This window comes from Schistocerca piceifrons, unplaced genomic scaffold (assembly GCF_021461385.2).
Source record: "Schistocerca piceifrons isolate TAMUIC-IGC-003096 unplaced genomic scaffold, iqSchPice1.1 HiC_scaffold_2340, whole genome shotgun sequence".
NCBI lineage: Eukaryota > Metazoa > Arthropoda > Insecta > Orthoptera > Acrididae > Schistocerca > Schistocerca piceifrons.
In genome coordinates, this window is record NW_025728274.1 from 3,696,782 (window position 1) to 3,716,635 (window position 19,854).

The following is a 19,854-nucleotide window of genomic DNA, read 5'->3' on the forward strand; positions in this document are numbered from 1 at the left end:
AGGAAGGTAGTTAATTTTTTCACGTTGAGTTCGTATTATAGAGTATGTCTACTGAGGTAGCAGTGATACACGAGAGTTCAATACTGTATTTGATGCTTTTCAGGAGGACAGAGAATCATTCACGTCTAAACTTACATCTGTGTTGAAGGATAACCGAGTTTACGGGATGATCGGTTGAGATAGAGCTGCAACTAGGTACGATTCAAACGTTGACTCATTTATTCTAGAGAAGGACTAGTTGCTGAAGGTCGATTTTTTTCCAGTATTCTATTTGGATGCTTTAGTCACGTGATATAGCTTGCGTTCTAGTCGTATGCAGGTACGTGTTCCGTATGTGGTTTAAAGCACTGTCTACTTGCGATCGTTGACGGTGAACCCGTCTGTCATTAGAGGACTTCCATCTAATGTGTGATGAAAGTTGACACATTCCTCTAAACGCAATTTGATTTACGCGTTCCCCACCCTGTCGCATGCTTGGTGTAAAATCGAGACTTCAGCGTCATTACTAAGATGTGGGTATTTGTGAGGGGCTGTATTCATTGTGTACACACTTACTCGAGAGATGGGTGTTTACAGAGTTGGTGACGGGATGACTTAATTTTCACATGTTGGACGCTGATGTTAAGCGTATCTGTTTGCCTGTAGGATGTACCGGCTACTAATAATTATACTATTACTCCATCAGGTCTACATCAAAATTATAATATCTGACTCGTCATTGTATGTGATCATTGGGCACTAGACGTGTCCGCAGGGCCATATTGGGCTCGTATTAGAGAGGAAAAGTTTTACGATTGGGGGGGGAGAGATCCTGCTCCCCGCTTCCCTTACGCTGAGCATTATGTCTGACAGGACGGAAAAGTAAGCGATCTAAGGTTATCGCCCGTTTTTAAGTGCTAAACGTTCTCGTCTTAGGAGTGTGTGTGTGTTTATGTTCTCTCCCCCTCTCCCACCGGAACCTTCGATGCACCAATCATGGACTCTAGAACAATATTTTACACATGATAGTTCGACGCATTTTTACGTAAATCATCCAATCTACGTTGTGTATAAATAGCACTCCGTTCTTGTTCTGAACTGTATGCTATTAAATTAAGGCACTTTGAAATCTGTTACTATAGATCGATGTGGTGTACTAAGCTCCAAGACTGTTACATTTCGAGAAATGTGGTGCACTTGGAGGGTTTAGGACTAGGAAAGCTCTATTCAGTCAAGAGAGGTGGAGTGTAGCTGTATTCGTCTGCTCGGCTGAGGAATAATTGGGTAGCGATGTTGCGGGGTAGGTTGGTCAATGCCGAGGTGAGAATGGTCTTTTAACGTAAGAGGGCGAGATAGCTCTGTGACCGCCATACGCAGAGAAATTGATCGAGTACTATGTGCGAGGTCTTAGTATACCAGACAACGCTATAGATATTTCTTTGATCGTTTTTTGTGTGTTCGAGAATTAAGTGTGAATGGACGTGCTGAGCAGTCATCTATGAATGTTCGCAATGATACTTGCAAAGCAGAGATGTATGGTTTAGCTATGATACTGAAATTAGGAAAACTAGCTATAACATGATAGGCCAGTGTTGGACTTGTCGCAAAAAATTTTACAGTATCAGCTGTGATGGATAATATTACAGAAGATCGGTGGTGCCTTATCCACCGCATCAGTGCATTGGGTACGACAATGATTGTCCCCCAACTCAAACAAGCATTTTCAGTCAAATTTTGGTTGATGGACCGCAACTTCCGGGGTTGCTAGCACCGAAAACGGGTCATTTTTGCACACAAGTTTGGGATCACCATCACTAGAAATGGAACACAGAGTTATAAACTATTCGGTCACTGCGACATACGAGTTTAAATGTAGAGGTGGTCAATCATTTTCGAGGGAAGTCGCCACAACGCCACCAGGCTCTTTTAGTTTCCTTGTGTTGTGGCTGTCCTTTATTTGAAATCATATTCATACAGTCGACAGAATAACATTGAATGATTTACAAGCTGCAAGGTATAGTTTCCTGTGAGAGGCCGTGCTTCAGTCCGTGTTAATGTCTGTTTAGAATCAGACACTGACTTCGAAGTCGCGGCAGAAGGACGAAATGCTCGGCAGTGTGCAAAAGCGTGTTAGAAAACATTGTTTGAACAAGGGTCAGAGGTAGCTTCTCATTCGCTTAGAGTATGGGTGGTCAAACTTTAAAGTGGTCTGTGCAGCGTCTGTATATTTAATATGATCTTGTTCATATAGGCAGCTGCAGTTTGACTTGGTGAGCTGTTTGAGGTGTCAGGAATTCTTGGATGGTCGCACTCTGAGTTATTCGGGGAGAGTATTGTGAATTCCGCTTGTCCCCGCTGGAGGTGGATCGCGTTGGTGCCTTCGTGACTTTTTCACTGTTTGATGGTAGGGGATAAAGATGATAGGGCGTTGAGGATCTGTTGTATCTAGTTTGTGACGTACAACATTGCGCTCATTTCTGGCGAATGGTCAAAAGAAGGTCCTGTTGCAGTAACTGAGGTCGTCCTGTTTCTATACAGGCTGCAGAAGGTAATAGACATGTCTTTCTCCGACTAAAATTGCAGAGATCTAATGGGTGAAGATAAATGCATACTCATCTAGGCTTAGAAAGGGAGAATGATTTTTTTAATATTATGAAGTGAGTTTTGGCTGGAGTGAATATGGTTTTATATATGCGAGTGTTTAAGATTTGCGAGTGGAAATTGTCAGCGAAGGGTGAATGACGTCAGGTTCGCTGGCTGGGGGAGACACTTTTCACATGTCCTGTTGGCGATGCGAGTGGGGGGGGGGGGGAGGGAGGGAGGGAGGGATAGAGATCTGCGGTATTCAGGAATCCATTTGTGCACTGTATGTCGTTAGACAATAGCTGGAGAGCAGTTATAGAAAGAGAGAGCCCACTTCAGCATTCTGGTCCCAGGGCTGAGTGGACGGCTGTTTAGATTGACAGTTATGTTGCTTTGACATGCCGCCGCCACCGGCGCTCGGACGCTCGCTTTGTAAGGCGCTATGTGATTAGTTTGAGCATTTAGTACTTGTCTTGGTCGTTATTGGATTAAGAACTGTAATATTGAAGTTCATGTCCTCAGCGGGACCACTGTGTAATTGAGTGAGAGTGTGTGTATTTGAAGATATGTTTCGCGATTGGTGATGTTAAGTTGATGGCGAAATTTAGCTACCACTGTAAAAAATAGTGGTCTGCTGCTGAAAGAAGGAAAGAAAGGGGTGACCTTGCCCCCAGACCTGATGGATGAGTTATTCAACAACTATCACTTGCTCTTGCCTAATGATGTTCGGATATAGGAGTCTCTAAACGGCGCGCGAGATTTTTTTATGTGGAAATTTATGCAATCTATAGATAGTGATATTCGACCGCTAGTAACAACAGTTAAGAGCGGAAAAATAGGTCGAAATCGAGTGCTGGCAGAATGTTGGGGCAATGGTAATAATACTTAATTCAAGGTGGAGGTGGTAAATGTGGATCAGGCTTTGAATACTGGTGTGAGTGTCGTATGTGCTTGATGCTCTGTATAAAAGTTTGACTCATTAACTGCGTTTGGTATTTCTGGGGGTGTGTAAAGTTTATTTTATTGTTGAAAGTGCGAGAAAGACGAGTTGATTGGTGTTTAGATAGAGGCTACGTTTGTACGTAATTCGAAAAGAGGGGATGAGAATGGTAAATTGATTGATGAACATGGTCAAGATAGTGTTGAGGACGTCTGCGTATGTTGATGGTGGGACGGGTGTGAGGTGAGGTGCTGTGGGAGGTGTAAATTAGATCTCATTAAAAAAATGTTGTAAAGTAAGAATAATGTTGAGAAGGTTTTAGAGGGCTGGTCACGCGACGAGGCGAGAGAAGGGATGTGTAGTTACGTTTAGTTAAAGGGTCGTGTAATGTCGTGTGAGGAGCAATGCGCAGTGTGCTACAGTGTCATAGGAGGTAAAGACATGCGCTGCCATGATGGGTCTAGCGTATGGAGACTGCGCTCTCGAATTATGCTACGTAGATATTAAGTTGTCTTTCACCCGAGTTCGGTGGTCGCGGCTCGGGACTGAGACGGATCGTGGTCCTGGACAGACGTATGTGTGTTCTTTGACTGCTGACGAGCGCGTTTACCGCGCCAAGTCACGCTTGCGGAAGCCGAACAGGGGCTGTGTGAGGTCTGAAATCAGACGGATGGGTGACTTCACGATCCTGTGGGCAGGGTGCGGAGAGAGGGGGGGGGGGGGGGGGGGGTACCTGAGCACGTCTGCTGAGTTATTTTGCGAGCGGATCTACAGGCTCTGCTATGCGTTATTTGGATAGTTTACGAGTACTGAGCGTATCTACACATCTGTGTGAAGAATTATTTAGCAGCAGTTTGCTATTGTATGTACTGAAATTATGATTGGGTGCGTGTCTGTGGGCTGTGCAACATGGCCCAGGGCACATCTGGGTGGGTGTTTAGTGATAGCGTGATGGATATACTGTATGGTTAAATAAGTTGTTCGAAAAAATTGAGTGTTCTCAATGATTACACACACCTGCAGCGCTAATCAGAGTGATTGGTTTTCCATCACGATCTCGGTTGCTTGCGAGTAGTAAATGTTTTCCCGGCCGCGTTAATCATGTGTGTCAACGAGCTATGGGCTGTTCTGACAATAGACCTGAAGGCAGGTCAAGACCTGAGACGCCGGCGGTAAACATGAGAAGAACAACGCAGCTTTCACATGTCAGAGGAGAGTGCCCTTTCGGGTCGGCTGTCACGAGCGAGCGCGGAAGCTGAACTTAGATTACGCTCCAAGCCAGGCCGCGCGCGCATGCGGTCGGCGGGAGGAGGGATTCCAGAGCCTCCATCCAAGACGTATAGGTGATATGAATTTTCTCGGGTGTTAGGCGCGAATGCGACTGTGACGAAGTCATGTTTGGAGGCGGCCGAACGGAGACTTTTGGTCTGTTTGGTCCAACCAACCAACCCATCAGTCCCTTGTTTCAAATGTGGTCCATTCCGATAGTGTGACATCTCATAAAAGTCTGAACGATGAAAGGGAAAAGGCTAAAAATGTAAAAGGGCAGTCATGTTGGCAATGGTAAAATCAAAATGAGGCAAGTCTGCAAGAGAGCGAACCCAACGCTACGCTGAAGCAGCAGAGGCAAGACCACCTGCGATTTAAAAGGTGCAACCGCTAGAATGTATAAGTGTGTATGGGAAAAGGAGATTGGCTGAGATCCTGTTTTCTTCCCCTTTTACTATAGCCAAACCTAAAAAAAAAATGATAAAAACAGAGAGGGGAGTCGGGAATCTCCAAACACAGCGTACAGAGGGAGATACCCCAACACTCACCGCCCTGCCCCAACACCAGAGAGATTAAAAACCTTGAAACTGAGAATACAAACCACTTTCCTTGAGGAAGCCGAGAACCAGGTCGACCATCTGGGAATTGCCAGCCAAAATTAAAGGTAAGGTGTGGGGGAGCCTGTACTTAGCACGCAGAACCAAAAGAATGGGGCATTCAACCAAAATGTGGGCTACTGACTGGAAGAATCCACAACCACAAAGTGGGGGTGGCTCATCACACAAAAGAAAACCATGGGTCAGCCTGGTATGGCCAATATGGAGACGACACAGTGTTGTCGAGTGCATTCGGGAGAGGCCAAAGGAAGAACGCCATGGGCCTGGTGTCACCTTAATCGCACGAAGTTTATTAGACAGGGGAGTAGCCTCCCAAGAATTGGCCCACGACTGTGCGAAGTGGGATTTGATGTGAAGCCGTAAATCCGCTGCAGGAGGGCTTACAGATAACGGGGGTAAGTAACTACTCCCCCAGCCTGACGATCAGCGAGCTCATTACCCAGGATACCCACATGGCCAGGGACCCAAAGGAAGTCAACGGAACAAGCAGCACGGTGAATATCAGCGAGATGGTCATGGATGACAGAGATCAAGGGATGGCGCGAAAAACATCGGTCAATAGCCAGAAGGCCACTCATTGAGTCCGTACATAACAAAACATGGTTGTGTTGGGACTGTTTAATAAAGGTAAGGGCCTGGGAAATTGCCATCAATTCCACAGTAAACACCCCACATGTGGGTGGCAGCAGATGATTTTCCGTTCCAACAGAGGACTTGAAGGCATACCCAACATGATCAGCAGATTTAGAGCCATCAGTGTAAAAAACAACAGCATCCCGAAACTCCCATAAAATTCAGCGGAAAAAGGGACGGAACACCATCGGGGGGGGGGGGGGGGATGGAATCTTTCGGGCCTCGGCGGAGATCCATCCGAAATCGAGGCCGAGGAACTAACCGAGGGGGGGGGGGGGCGGAGGGTAGGGAGCAAGGAACACAGGACTAAGAAGGAAGCTGAAAATCACGGCAAAGAGACGCAAGGCGGAGCCCAACCGGTAAACCTGCCTGAGGGCGGGAATCAGGTGGGTGACGTCCATAGAATAGGAAGGATGAGTGGGAGAAGAACAGACAGCGAGTGCATAAGACACCAGAAGCTGGGACCGCCGAGTAGAAGGGGGGGGGGGGGTGAACCCAGCTTCAACCAGGAGACTATCAACAGTGCTAGCAGTGCTAGTAGGGAAGGTACCAGTGGCCAAACGGATACTGTGGTGTCACCGCCAGACACCACACTTGCTAGGTAGTAGCCTTTAAATCGGCCACGGTCCGTTAGTATACGTCGCCACTAACAGTGATTGCAGACCGAGCGCCGCCACACGGCAGGTCTAGAGAGACTTCCTAGCACTCGCCCCAGTTGTACAACCGACTTTGCTAACGATGGTTCACTGACAAAATAGGCTCTCATTTACTGAGACGATAGTTAGCATAGCCTTCGGCTACGTCAATTGCTACGACCTAGCAAGGCGCCATGTTCAGTTACTAGTGATATTGTAAATAATGTACAGTCAAGAGCGACGTTCACCATATATGGATTAAAGTTACGTATTCCACCAGCTACGTCCGTTTTTTTGCTGAAGTCTAATATCCTTGACGTGTTCCAGACCTCACGCCAGCCTGCGTGAGCTAAAACGCGTGTCTTTCGGCTTCCTCTAATATCACTGTGTTGGCTCTCCTGCCAACCCACAACAGATACCACGATGGTGGACTGGATCCAGCACGTGCAGTGTGGAAGGAGCAGCCAAACTATAAACTTGACAACCATAGTCCAAGCGAGACATAACTAGAGCATGATAAAGACGGAGGAGTGAGCGGCCCGCAACCCAAGAGGAGTGGGCAAGGAAGCGAAGGACATTGAGTTTAAGGAAACATCCTACCTTCAGAAGTCTGATATGGGGCAGCCAAGTGAGCTTGTTGTCGAAAAGAAGACCTAGGAAACGAAACTGTGGGACCACAGGCAATCGTTGTGCATCGAGATAGAGCTCTGGCTCAGTGGATCGTAGTACGGCGACAGAAGTGGACTACCCGCGATTTTAAAGGAGAGAATTGAAACCCGTGTGGGAGGGTCCATGCAGAGGCACGCCGTATAGCTCCCCGGACCTGCCGTTCTGCAGAGGCCATCGATGAGGAACCAACCCAAATGCAGGAATCACCCACATACAGGGCAGGGGCGACTAAAGGACCAACAGAGGCCCCAAGTCCATCGATAGCAATGAGGAAAAGAAGTACACTCAAGACAGAACCCTGTGGGATGCCCGTCTCCTGGGTCTGTGGAGAACTAAAAGCAGTACCAACTCTAACTCTGAATGACAGATGGATCAGGAACTGGCGGATAAAAATCGGGATGGGCCCCGAAAACCCCACTGATGAAGGGTAAGTAAGATGTGATGGCGCCAGGCCGTGTCATAGGCCTTGCGAAGGTCAAAAACAATGCAACCAAATGGCGGCGCTGGGAAAAAGCCTGCCGAACTGCGGATTCCAAGCGAAGTAAATGATCGATTGGAGACCGTCCCTCTCGAAAGCCACACTAGTAAGAGGACAATAAATCCCGACATTCGAGGACTCAATTGAGCTCACGGTCTACCATCCGTTCAAGTAACTTACAAACAACATTGGTCAAACTAATGAGCCGATAGCTGTCAACAGATAGGGGGTTCTTACCGGGCTTAAGGACAGGAACCACAATGCTATCCCTCCACTGAGAAGGGAAGTCACCCTGGAGCCAGATACGGTTAAACACCTGAATAAGATGTTGCTGTTGTGGAGCACTGAGATTTTGAAGCAGTTGGTTATGAATTGAATCTGTGCCAGGGGCCGTATCACGAGAAGAAGATAGAGCAGAAAGAAATTCCCATTCAGTGACAGGTTCGTTGTAAGATTCTGACTCACAAGGGGTGAAACAGCGGGCTGAAGCTTCCACCTTATGTTTTTGATGAAGGAAAGCAGCTGGATAGGAGGCTGACGCTGATGCCACTGCAAAATGGGTCGCAAGATGTTCTGCAAGAACTAATGGGTCCATACAAATGCCATCTGGGAGATGAATGCCTGGGAGGGTGGACTGCCGATGGCAACCTTGGAGAGAGCGAAGTGTAGCCCATACTCGTGAAAGAGGGACAGTAGAACCAAGGGAAGAAGCAAATCGTTCCCAACATATCCGCTTGCTCTGTTTGATTAAATAACGGGCTTTAGCGCGAAGGCGTTTAAGAGCCACCTATCCGTAGGCAGCTTTACTACCTTTAAAGTGTTGCAAAGCTCGACGGCGATCACGGATGGCAATGGCAATGGCCGTACTCCACCATGGGACTTGCCCACGACGAAATTGTCCAGATGAGCGCGAGACAGCAAGGCTAGCAGCGCGAGCAATCGCATCAGACACGTCACCGAGGACGTCATCAATACGACCCGAAAGAGAGGGAGAAAACACGACATGTGCAGTGTATAGAGGTAAATCAGCGCGTTGGGAAGACCAACGAGGTAACCTGTCCATCGGGGAGCGGGAAGGGAGCGTGATAATCAACGGGAAATGGTCACTATCACAAAGGTCGTCGTGTGGCGACCAGTGTAATGAAGGGAGGAGAGAGGGAGAAGAAAGAGAAAGATCAATGGAAGAAAAGGTACCATGACCAGCACTGAAATGAGTAGGGGAGCCATCATTAAGAAGGCACAGGTCGTGGTCTGCAATAAATTGGTCAGTAGGACTACCTCGTTTAGAAGGAAAGGCACTGCCCCACAAGGGATGATGAGCATTAAAATCCCCAAGGAGGAGGAAGTTGCTGAAGAAGGGCAGTTAAGGCAGCAGGTGTAAGAGTCCTGTCAGGAGGGAGATAAAGATTGCAAACTGTGACCGCAGAGTCTAAGTGGACCCTAACTGCAACCGCTTCAAATGTTGTGTGAAGAGGAATCCACGTGCTAGCAATGTTCGTACGGACCAACGTACAAACGCCACCAGAAGCCCGCAGGGTTCCGACCTGATTTCGACAGAAAACACGGAACCCACGGAGGGTCGGTGTGTGAGCATCATTCCTGTAGAACCACACAAGCTGCAGAATAAGATGAAATAAGGGATTTCAATTCTGGATGGTGACGGTAGCCCAATTCCATTGGAGAACCACAGAATGATGATTTAAATGGGGGCTGAACACGCTAAAGCCAGTCATACCGCCAGGTCATCACCCGTCACTGACAAGAAGGGTGCTACATCCATGAGCAACAGGTCAGAATCTGGTGTCACAAGAGGTCCCATCCCCAGCTTTACAACCAGAGGCTCTTTGTCCCAGGACTTATGTTTCTTCTTCTTCTTCTTTTCAGGTTGAGATCGAGGAGGGCTGTGTGGCATAAAGTAGCCAGCTGCAGCAAGATCGGGAACAGAAAGAGACCGGGCGACCTGGAGGCCAACAGACTGCAGTTCTCGCGGTCGTCACGTGGCAGCAGACCTGTGTCCTAGAAGGTGCTGGGAAGGGGCAACCCCAGGAGGGGCAACCCCGGGAGGGGCGCCCTTGACCAGCAGAACCCGAAAGAGTGAGACACTTCTGTGGCTGGGGAGGGGGAGCAGCGCCCAGAGGAGAAGGTGTGGGAGCCGCAGGGGAGGGGAGGGAGGGAGGAGAGGGGTCCAGGATTGAGGTACGGAAGGGGGAGGAAGGGGTAAAGATGTAACTAAAGCAGAACTAACCTACACAGAGGCTCGTAAGACGAATACACGTCTTCACCCTGTGTCCATGACGTCTAAACGATCAAGGGACTTATACTTCTGTATGTTCTTTTCCTTCTTATATACTGGGCAATCTGGTGAACGTGGAGAATGATTGCCATGGCAATTTACACACATAGGAGGGGGAACACAGGGACTCCCCTCATGGAGTGGACGTCCACAGTCACCACAGAGAGGGGCTTGCGAACAGCGGGAAGACGTGTCCAATATGCAAGCACTTATAACACCTCATAGGAGGTGGGATGCATGGCTACACATCACATCGATAAACCATAATCTTTACTTTCTCATGGAGGGTATCCCCTTGAAAAGCCAGGATAAAGGCACCAGTATCAATGCAATTGTCCTTAGGACCCTTCTGAACACGCCGAACAAAGTTAACACCCCGCCGTCTGAGACTGTTCTGAAGTTCCTATCAGTCTGAAGGATGAGGTCCCTGTGAAACATCGCACCTTGAACCATATTTAGAGACTTGTGGGGGGGGGGGGGGGTAATGGACACAGGAATTGTGCCAAGATGGGTACAGGCATGAAGGGCCGCAGACTGGGCAGCTGATGCAGTTTTGATCAGCATCGAACTCGACCGCAGCTTGCTGAGGGAGTCCACTTCACCAAACTTGTCTTCAATGTGTTCCACAAAGAATAAAGGTTTGGTATTGGTAAAAGTATGCCCATCAGTCCTGGAGCAAACCAGATTGCGGGGGGTGGGGGTGGGATGGGCCTGTCCCTCTTCCCAAGGGGTAGCCATGGAAGGGAAGGCCGAAGTGGGCAAGAGAAGCGGCAATAGAAGAATCAGTTCCACACAGAGAGACGGCCGCAGGAGAATGGCCAGAGTTCTGGACCCCTATGCATTTCATTTGCATAGCGTCCGCCTTGATACCACCCACTCCGATCAGGGGCTCTCCTCACAGGCGCCACCCAGGCACAGCAAGGGCCATCTGGCATGGCTACCATTGCCGGGAGTTCCAATGCTCCAGGATGATGAGCAACCACTCCAAGGCTTGCATGAGGTGGTCACAGCTCAGGTATCGGAAGTGGGATCCCTGTGTGCTCAGTGGGCTCAACCAAAAGTGTACATAGCGACCCCACCACACAGGCTTGCTACTGTGCTGGCTATGCACCCTAGCATCAGACAACAACGTGAAAGAAAAGGTGGAATTAATTAGGAGGGATTATGTAGGAGACACTAGGTAAGGTGCTCTTCCCCAAATGGCTCACAATACGGAAGAGAAATTTAGTAATGGGGGTCAAACCCCAGAGGGGGACCAGGGAGTGCCAAAAGGAGGTGATTATGCAACAAAGCTAAATTGCAAAGCCAACGTAACCAGGAGGATAGCGGGGGTCAGCATAAGCAAGGACACCACGACAGGGCGAGAGGGAAGGGGGCAAGAAGAGGAAAGGCAGGGAAGGGGAAGGAAATGGGGCCCCGAGCTATTGCAGCCTTCCTCCTTTCCAGGGCTGCATGCTCGCCCCGCACGTATACACAAAAGAGTTGTGGACCCCTTGGGGGCAGGGTATTGGGTGAGGGTGTTTGGGCGCATCTGTTGGACTACTTTTTTTGTGAGCATGGCTGTGCACTGTGCTGTGCTTTATTTAGGGAGTTTAAGAGTAAAGCACACTCCTTCCTTCTTCCATCAGCCTAATGCGGGGTGAGTCGTTTTACCAACAGCCCCCTACGAATTGGTGGTGGTGGTACGCCTAGTTTTCAATAATTTTCTATCGTTGTTAGCGACGACGCAAGTGAGCTTTGTTTACTGGCAGATTTCACACTTGGCGCCTGATCCTAGGAGGAAGTGGCGGTCGGGTGGATGAGGTTATTACAAGTGCCCTTCCTTTACGCACAATTTTCTTAGGTTGATAGCGACGGTGCAAATGAGGTTTCTTTACTGATTGAATTCAAACTCGGCGAGGGTTCCTAGGAAGAGATTGCGGTCTGGTCCTCAGAAAGTAGTTGTGGTAGGTGGCGAACAGTCTGCATCGACCGGTTTGAACGTGCCCAGGAAAACAACTTTAGCGCCAGAAGTGTGGCAGGGTGTTCTTTGTGAAATGGCTGACGGTTGTGTGATTCAGCTCCAATGCAAACAATTTTGGCGGGAAACGTGCGGAGGCGACGAATACGCGTGGTGAACGGACAACGGACCGCTGTGACGTCATACTTGGCAAGCTCCAGCGTGTCCAGCGAAATCATGTTTACGATGTGGGAGCGATAGCCAGTCCAGCGGCTAGCGCGGGCCGCTGAAGCACGCCGGCAGTCCACCGCGAGCGGCCGCCTCACGTGACAGGCGTCGGCAGTAGGTCCGCGCGCTGACTGGCGGGGCCAGGGGGTGGCGACGATTTGATCTAATTCAGTTGGAGCGCGGATGTCGTGGCGACTGCACTGCGATATCAAAGAGGTGTACTGGTATGCCGCTGTCATTCATTCGTGTCTGGTCAGCATTTCCAGCAGATAGCAACTCCGATGACCTTGTTTCCCTCGATCAGATTCTGTGTTGTGCAGGATTATTCAAATTGAGGACAAATCAGCAGGTAGGCCGGCTCTTGCGTTGTTCGGCACTCGCAGTGTATATCTCCATCAGCTGGAAGAACGCCCCATTTTCGCATGTTGGTCTCGCAAAGAGGAACGCCCACCCTAAGACGATTGAGCGATCTCCAAATAGGTTAGGGCAAGTTATCAATCACTAGAGGGAACACCAGAATCTCTTTCTGAATTTCAGTTGATGAACTTCAGTTGATGGACTACAGCCTGCTGACCATGCAGTGGGTTTCAGGGATCATAAGATTGCTTAGCCCACTCTACATAAGTAGCAACAGCCCTTCTAATAGTGAGGGGAGCTGTTTCAACAATCGGGTATATTTTATCGACTGGAGTTGGCTTCATACCTGGAATCCTGGAAAGATTCTCATTGATTGCAATACCAACATGTTTGGTGTGAGTGATGCACTCCACACAGATGAAGCATTCTCTGCTGTGGACACACAGAAAACGAGAGGCTAAATTCTCAGGATGGGACAACTTGCTCCCCAGGTGGTCGATGTGAGCTTCCTGAAGATGTTATTCTGTGAACTAACTTTCAGCCTGGTGTTAATGGCAATGGGATGTCAAGTCATATATCCCTCCCACAAGGCGGTGCTTAAAGTGCTGGGTGTTTGGCCATATGTCTTCCCAGACTGTGGACGCCCATCACATCCCAATACCCCATATGTCCTGCCTCCTATCTCTGTCAACTGCAGGGAACATCATTCACCTTGCTCGCCAGACTGGAGGATTCTCCAGAAAGAGAGGAAAATCATAGACTAAAAGACCCTGGACCAACTGACCTACACTGAGGCTAAGAGGAAATTTGAGTGCCTACATCCTGTGGCTATGACCACCTTATATGCTGCCACTTCGGGAACAGTTGTCGTCCCATCAGGTCTTCTGTGGCCTCTCAGAACTGGGAGACTACAACTGCTCCCTTGATGGTGGAGTGCACTTCCCTTCCTGTTGATACCGCACCACCTACTTTGGTAGCAACACCCTCCCAGCCATCGGGGATTTCTGTCCACAATTCTGAGATGGAGATGCCTAAGTCTTCCTTGGCTCCTCTCGCTAGGAAGGGGTCCCTTGGGTCATTCCCTTCCCAGGTTTCTTCAAGTGGGAAAGATGACACCCGCCAGAGGCTGAAGAACCAAAACCAGCTGGTTGTTGGGCATCACGGTCATCCTTAGTCCCGGAGACTTAGCCAGTGAAGTCCTCCAAGCCACGGAAACCCAAGTAACAGCGCGAGAAATCGAAAAAGAAGACCCCTAAGACCAAGGAGATTGCGGTGCCACCCACACAACCGCAACCTACAAGCTCTGAGGGTCAGCAAGATCCAGGTCCTCAGTGGACCTCAGAATCTCCACCCCTTCCTCAGCCACAGACACAATGGATATAGATTGCTCAGGCAAAAAGTCTGTGGCAGCATGTGACCCTGAGGTGTAAACTGCCTCACTGAATGTTCCATGTCTTCCCAGTGGAACTGAAGTGTATTTTTTCCACCGCCTGGCTGAGCTACAGCAGCTGTTGAGCTTTACACCTGCTTTCTGCATTGCCCTCCAAAACACCTGTTTCCTGGCAATGTTGACCCCTGCACTCTGTGGCTATAAGGAATATTACAGGTACCATAGCGACTATAATCGAGTGTCAGGTGTTGAAAGGACACAGTTTCATTACAGACTGTGTTTATGTCCTAAACTCAAACACCTCCCGAAGCTGTGGCTACAAGAATACGGATGGAGGAAATAACTGTGTGCAATGAACATCTTTCTCCAGATGGTGCAATACCCCTGAATGTATTAGCTGCACTGATTGATCAACTCCCTAAACGTTTCCTACTCTTGAGAGATTTTAATACCCATAATCCATTGTGGGATGGCACCATGCTTACTGGCTGAAGCAGACATGTCGAAACTTTACTGTCTCAGTTCGACCTCTGCCTCTTAAATACTTAGGCCGCCCCACATTTCACTGTGGCACAAGGTACATATTCGGCCATTGATCTCTCGGTGTGCAGTCATGGCCTTCTCCCACCTATCCACTGAAGAGCACATGACGAATGTGTGGTTGTGACCACTTCCCCGTCTTGTTGTCACTGCCCGGTCGTCAGGCACATGGGCGCCTGCCCCGATGGGCTTTAAACAGTGACAGCAGAGGTGAAAGCTTCCCACTCCAACTTGTTCAATCTCCCCCATATGTGATCATCGACGAGATGGTTGAGTAGGTGACTACCACAATCGTTTCTGCGGCATAAAACGCGATTCCTTGCTCTTTACGGTGTCCACAGTGAAAGGCAGTCCCTTGGTAGTCGCTAAAGCAATTAAGGAGCGCCGGCGAGCTCTGCAGCGGCATAAGCGGCACCCTTCCCCAGAGCGCCTCATAGCCTTTAAATGGCTCCGTGCCCGCGTTCGCCAGCTAATCAAACGACGGAAGCAGGAGTGTTGGTCGAGACACATCTCGACCATTGGTTGCCATACAACACCTTCTCAAGTCTGGGGGAAGGACAAAACTTGTTTTTGGGAACCAGACGCCAACAATATGTTCCTGGTGTTAACATAAATGGCGTGTTATCTGCCGACGCAATCGCGATTGCCGAGTAATTTGCTGAGCACTATGCTCGAGTCTCTGCGAAAGTCTGGGGGGGGGGGTAATTCTTCTACACACTCTCAAATGGCGGCTGGAAGTGAAAGTCGTCTAGTTCACTATACGCCACAGTGAATCCTATAACGCCCCATTTACAGATTGGGAGCTCCGCAGTGCCTTTGCACATTGCCTCAACACAGCTCCCGGGCCTGATCGGATCCGCAGCCAGCTAATTAAACATCTCTCATCTGACTACAAGCGACATCTTCTCATCTGAAACCAGATCTGGTGCGATGGCATCTTTCCATCACAATGGCGGGAGAGTACCATCATTCCAGAGCTCAAACCCGGTAAAAACCCACTTGATGTGCATAGCTATCGGCCCATCAGCCTTATCAACGATGTTTGTAAGCTGCAGGAACGTATGGTGTGTCAGCAGTTGGGTCCTGCAATCACGTGGTCCACTGGCTCTAACACATGTTAGGGCGGCTTCCACCATGGTCGCTCTAGCACTGATAATCTTGTGTCCCTCGAGTTTGCCATCCGAACTGCCTTTCGCAGACGCCCGCACCTGGTTGGTGTCTTTTTCGATTTACGAAAAGCTTATGACACCACCTGGCGAAATCATATCCTTGCCACATTATACGAGTGAGCTTTCAGAGGCCCACTCCCGATTTTTATCCAAGACTTCCTGTCACTTTGAACCTTCCATGTCCAAATTGGTGCCTCTCATAGTCCTCCTCCCCCTCCCCCCACCCCAATATCCTGGAGAATGGGGTCCCACAGGGCTCTGTATTGAGTGTATACTTTTAGTAGTCAGTGGTCTAGCAGCAGCTGTACGGCCGTCTGTCTCATCTTCTCTGTATGCAGACGACCTCTGCGTTTCATACTGCTCCTCTGCTCTTTGTGGATGGCTCCCTGTAGGCGCCGCTCTACCCCACCATTACCAGTCATGGTTTCCAGTTTTCGGCCGCAATGACGTGTGTCATGCACTTCTGTTGGCGTTGTACTGTTCTCCGGAACCAGAACTTTACCTTAATGACGACCCACTCACTGTAGTGGAGAAATACCGAATATTAGGACTGGTTTTCGACGCCTGATTCGCTTACGCTCACGACGGTGAGGAATCCAAGTCAGAGTGCTGGCAGCACCTGAATGCCCTATGCTGCCAAAGCAACACCAACTGGGGTGTAGATTTCTCTACACTTCTGCATCTCTGCAGAACCCTTGTTCAATCCCGCTATGACTATGGAAGTCTGGCTTATGGCTGGGCGGCGCCCTCAGTGTTGCGTTTACTGGACCCAGTGCACGACTGTGGCGTTCGCCTAGCGACAGGAGCTTATAGAATGAGTCCGGCGACCAGCGTCCTGATGGAGGCTGGAGTCCCTCCATTGCAGGTTAGGCGTGCCAAACTGCTGGCCAGTTAAGTTGCACACGTTCGTAGTTCTCCTGTGCATCCGTATTACCGTCTTCTTTTCGCACCGACAGTAGTTCATCTCCCAAATAGGCGGCCTAGGTAAGGGCTTCCAATTACAGTTCGTCCGGTCCCTTGTTTATGAACTGGAATCCTTTCCTTGACCACCTATACTTGAGGTCCACTCTTGTACACCTCCATGGTGTACACCTAGGCCGCAGCTCTGCCTGGATCTTCCACTTGGCCCTAAGGATGCAGTTAACCCCCGTCTCTCCAATGCCACTTCATCTCTATTCTTGACATTTACCAAGGCCATGAAGTGGTTTACACTGACAGCTTGATGGCTGGCGATCCTGTCGACTTTACGTATGTCCATGGAGGACATATTGAACAGCATACCTTGCCTGATGGCTGCAGTGTTTTCCCTGTCGAGCTGGTGGCTAAACCTCGTGCTCTTGAGCACATCGGTTCATGCCCTGGGGAGTCGTTTCTTCGGTGTATTGACTCATTGAGCAGCTTACAAGCTATCGAGCAGTGCTAGTCTCGTCATTCGTTGGTAGCGACCATCCAGGAGTGCATATATGCCTTGGAACGGTCCATTCGTTCAGTGGTGTTTGTCTGTACCGAGGTCACGTCAAAATCCCAGGCAACGAACTTGCCGACAGGCTGGCCGAACAGTGTACACGGAAACCGCTTATGGAGATCGGCTTCTCTGCAACTGACCTGCGTTCACTACTACGCCGCAAGGTTTTGTGGCTTTGGGAGACGGAATGGCATAACCTCAGTACGCACAATAAACTGCGTACCATTAAGGAGACTACGAATGTTTGGAAGACCTCCACGCGGGCCTCTTGCAGTGACTGTGCTTTTCTGTTGTCTCCGCATTGGCCACTCTCTGGTGACACACGGCTACCTCCTGCATCGTGATGACCCACTTCAGTGTCTGTGTGGCGGCCGGCTGACAGTGGCCCATATCATGGTGGGCTGTCTTTCTGTGGCTTCCATGCAATGGACTCTTCAGTTACCGGATTCGTTGCCATTAATTTTAGCTGAAACGCCTCATCGGCTAATTTAGTCTTAAGTTTTATACGTGATGGTGGGTTTTATCGTTCTGTGTAAGTTTTCACGCATGTCTTTTTTCTCTTTGTATTCTCCACTCTAATGCTTTTACGTTGGATGTTTTAATATGTCGCAGAGTGGCTGGCTTCTCCTTTTTATTCTCGCGGTCGGCCAGCCACGGTTATCTGCTCTCTTGTTTTCATCCCTTCGACCTGTTTCTTACTTCTCTCTGTGGTTTTCTTTTCCTGTCTTCTTCATAGTAGTAGAAAGGAAAAACCAGAACGACAGGAGGACAACCTATTGTGCTGTGCGTCTTCTTTCTTTCTTCTTTCCCTTATGTAATTATTTTACTGCGAACAAGGGACCGATGACCTCGCAGTTTGGTCCCTTCCCCCCTCCTTTAAACCAACCAGCCAACATCCATTACTACGACAGGACTGAAGAGTACTGGCTTCAAAATATATTCGTATGCCATCTGCGTACTATAATATAGTGTCACTAGCAAAGAGGACATGAAGGCCTGTAGTATAGATACTGGATAAAAAGGGAGCCAGGACTGATCCGTGCAGGGAGTTTTCTGCTATTTGTTGGGTCCCAGCGTAATTGCGTGTTGGAAAGTAATTGCCTTTTATTTCAGGAAACGTACAACGTTACGCATGAGTAGTTCTGGAATGTGGAGTTTATTCAGTTTTTTTCCCCAAAGGTTGACAAGACATATGTTATAATGAAATCTACGAACGAAACTATCATATTATTAGACAGAGGGAAATGAAGCTATTACCAGAAAAACAACTTTGATTTTGAAAAAGAAACACTGAAACCCTTTTACTGTTAAATATTGATACACAACTAATTTTCACACCGCCATTCTAAGCGCCGTACTAATCCTGTCCATTACCTTCGTCGAACACAGTAGTGTGATAAAAGGCCGACGTGACTCGCCCTTATCAGATCATTTTCCCGACTTGTGAATGCGGACGCACTACGTGTTTTCAGCTAGTGGATCTTTATCTTTTGCGTCCATAAACTATTGCAAAACTCGAGCAGCAGCGATTTTCCCTTGTGTGGGATGTGTCGTAGCCTGGGTAGTCAATATAATCCGGATGGGGAGCAGTACCCTTCCCTTGGGAGAGCGCAGTCTGGGGTTCTTACAGCGAAAAGGTTTGTGCAACGACAATTCTCCACTCTTCATTCCACCTCGTCTCCTGTCCATTAAGTCACATACAGCTATCAGACAACAGCGATTCTTGAAGTCGGATGTCTGTTGTGTGACCGGTTTTAATGTTCTGTGTTACATTCCAGATCCAGGTCAATGCAGTTTCTTCGCCGACTGGAGTGCAGAAATTGTCACGATTTTCGGTTTTTGTGCGTGATTATGTTCTTGGCTGCAGCTTGTGCTTTCATAAGGGAAGAGCGCGTTTAACATTTGAGATATTTTAGTTTTTTATTAATGCCTTCTTGCGTTCCTTGAGGAGTGCGTCACATTCTGAATCCCACAATCAGGATGATGGGCTAGTGGTTGTCCCTTTTCAGGTGTTGAGACTACCGCTGCTTCATCGATAAGCGACACCAAGTCTCTTTCATGATTCCCAGTATAGGTGATATTCGAAGTACTACTGGACGAAAAACTGGAAACTGCGCGGTTGAGAAAGTGAACTGTAACTTAATCACACGGAAATTTAACACATTCTCCCTAGATTATGCGTTTATCATAATTTGATTAGGCAATGGATCTGAACCTAAAGTATCCGCTATCACTTCCCATGTTGTTCTGGTACACAGTGCAGTTAATGCTATGCTGAAGTCCACTGCTGTCCGAGCTTCATTTGGTCGGATTTTCCATGTGGGTCAGCCGTCATTTAGTACTGCACTGTTTTCCCAATCTAGTACATCAGGTAGCATTTTCCCCACTCTGCAGCCCCACAGTGCCCGGTGGCCGTTGCAGTCACCTATATAGGAACAGAAGGGGTTTTCCGAGCGAGACATGATTGTTGTGAACTGCTGTCTGGAAAGTCTTCTTCGGTACGTTGTATACCGAGATCAAATTCAGAGGTAAGTCGTTTATCGGCAGACGGATACCCACCGTTTGCAATGGGTTATGCTGAGTGCCGTAATGACAACGAAAAGGTGGCTGTCTTGTTTTATTAACCACGCTGCACCGTCGTAGTCATCATTTCTATCTTCTCTAATGGCA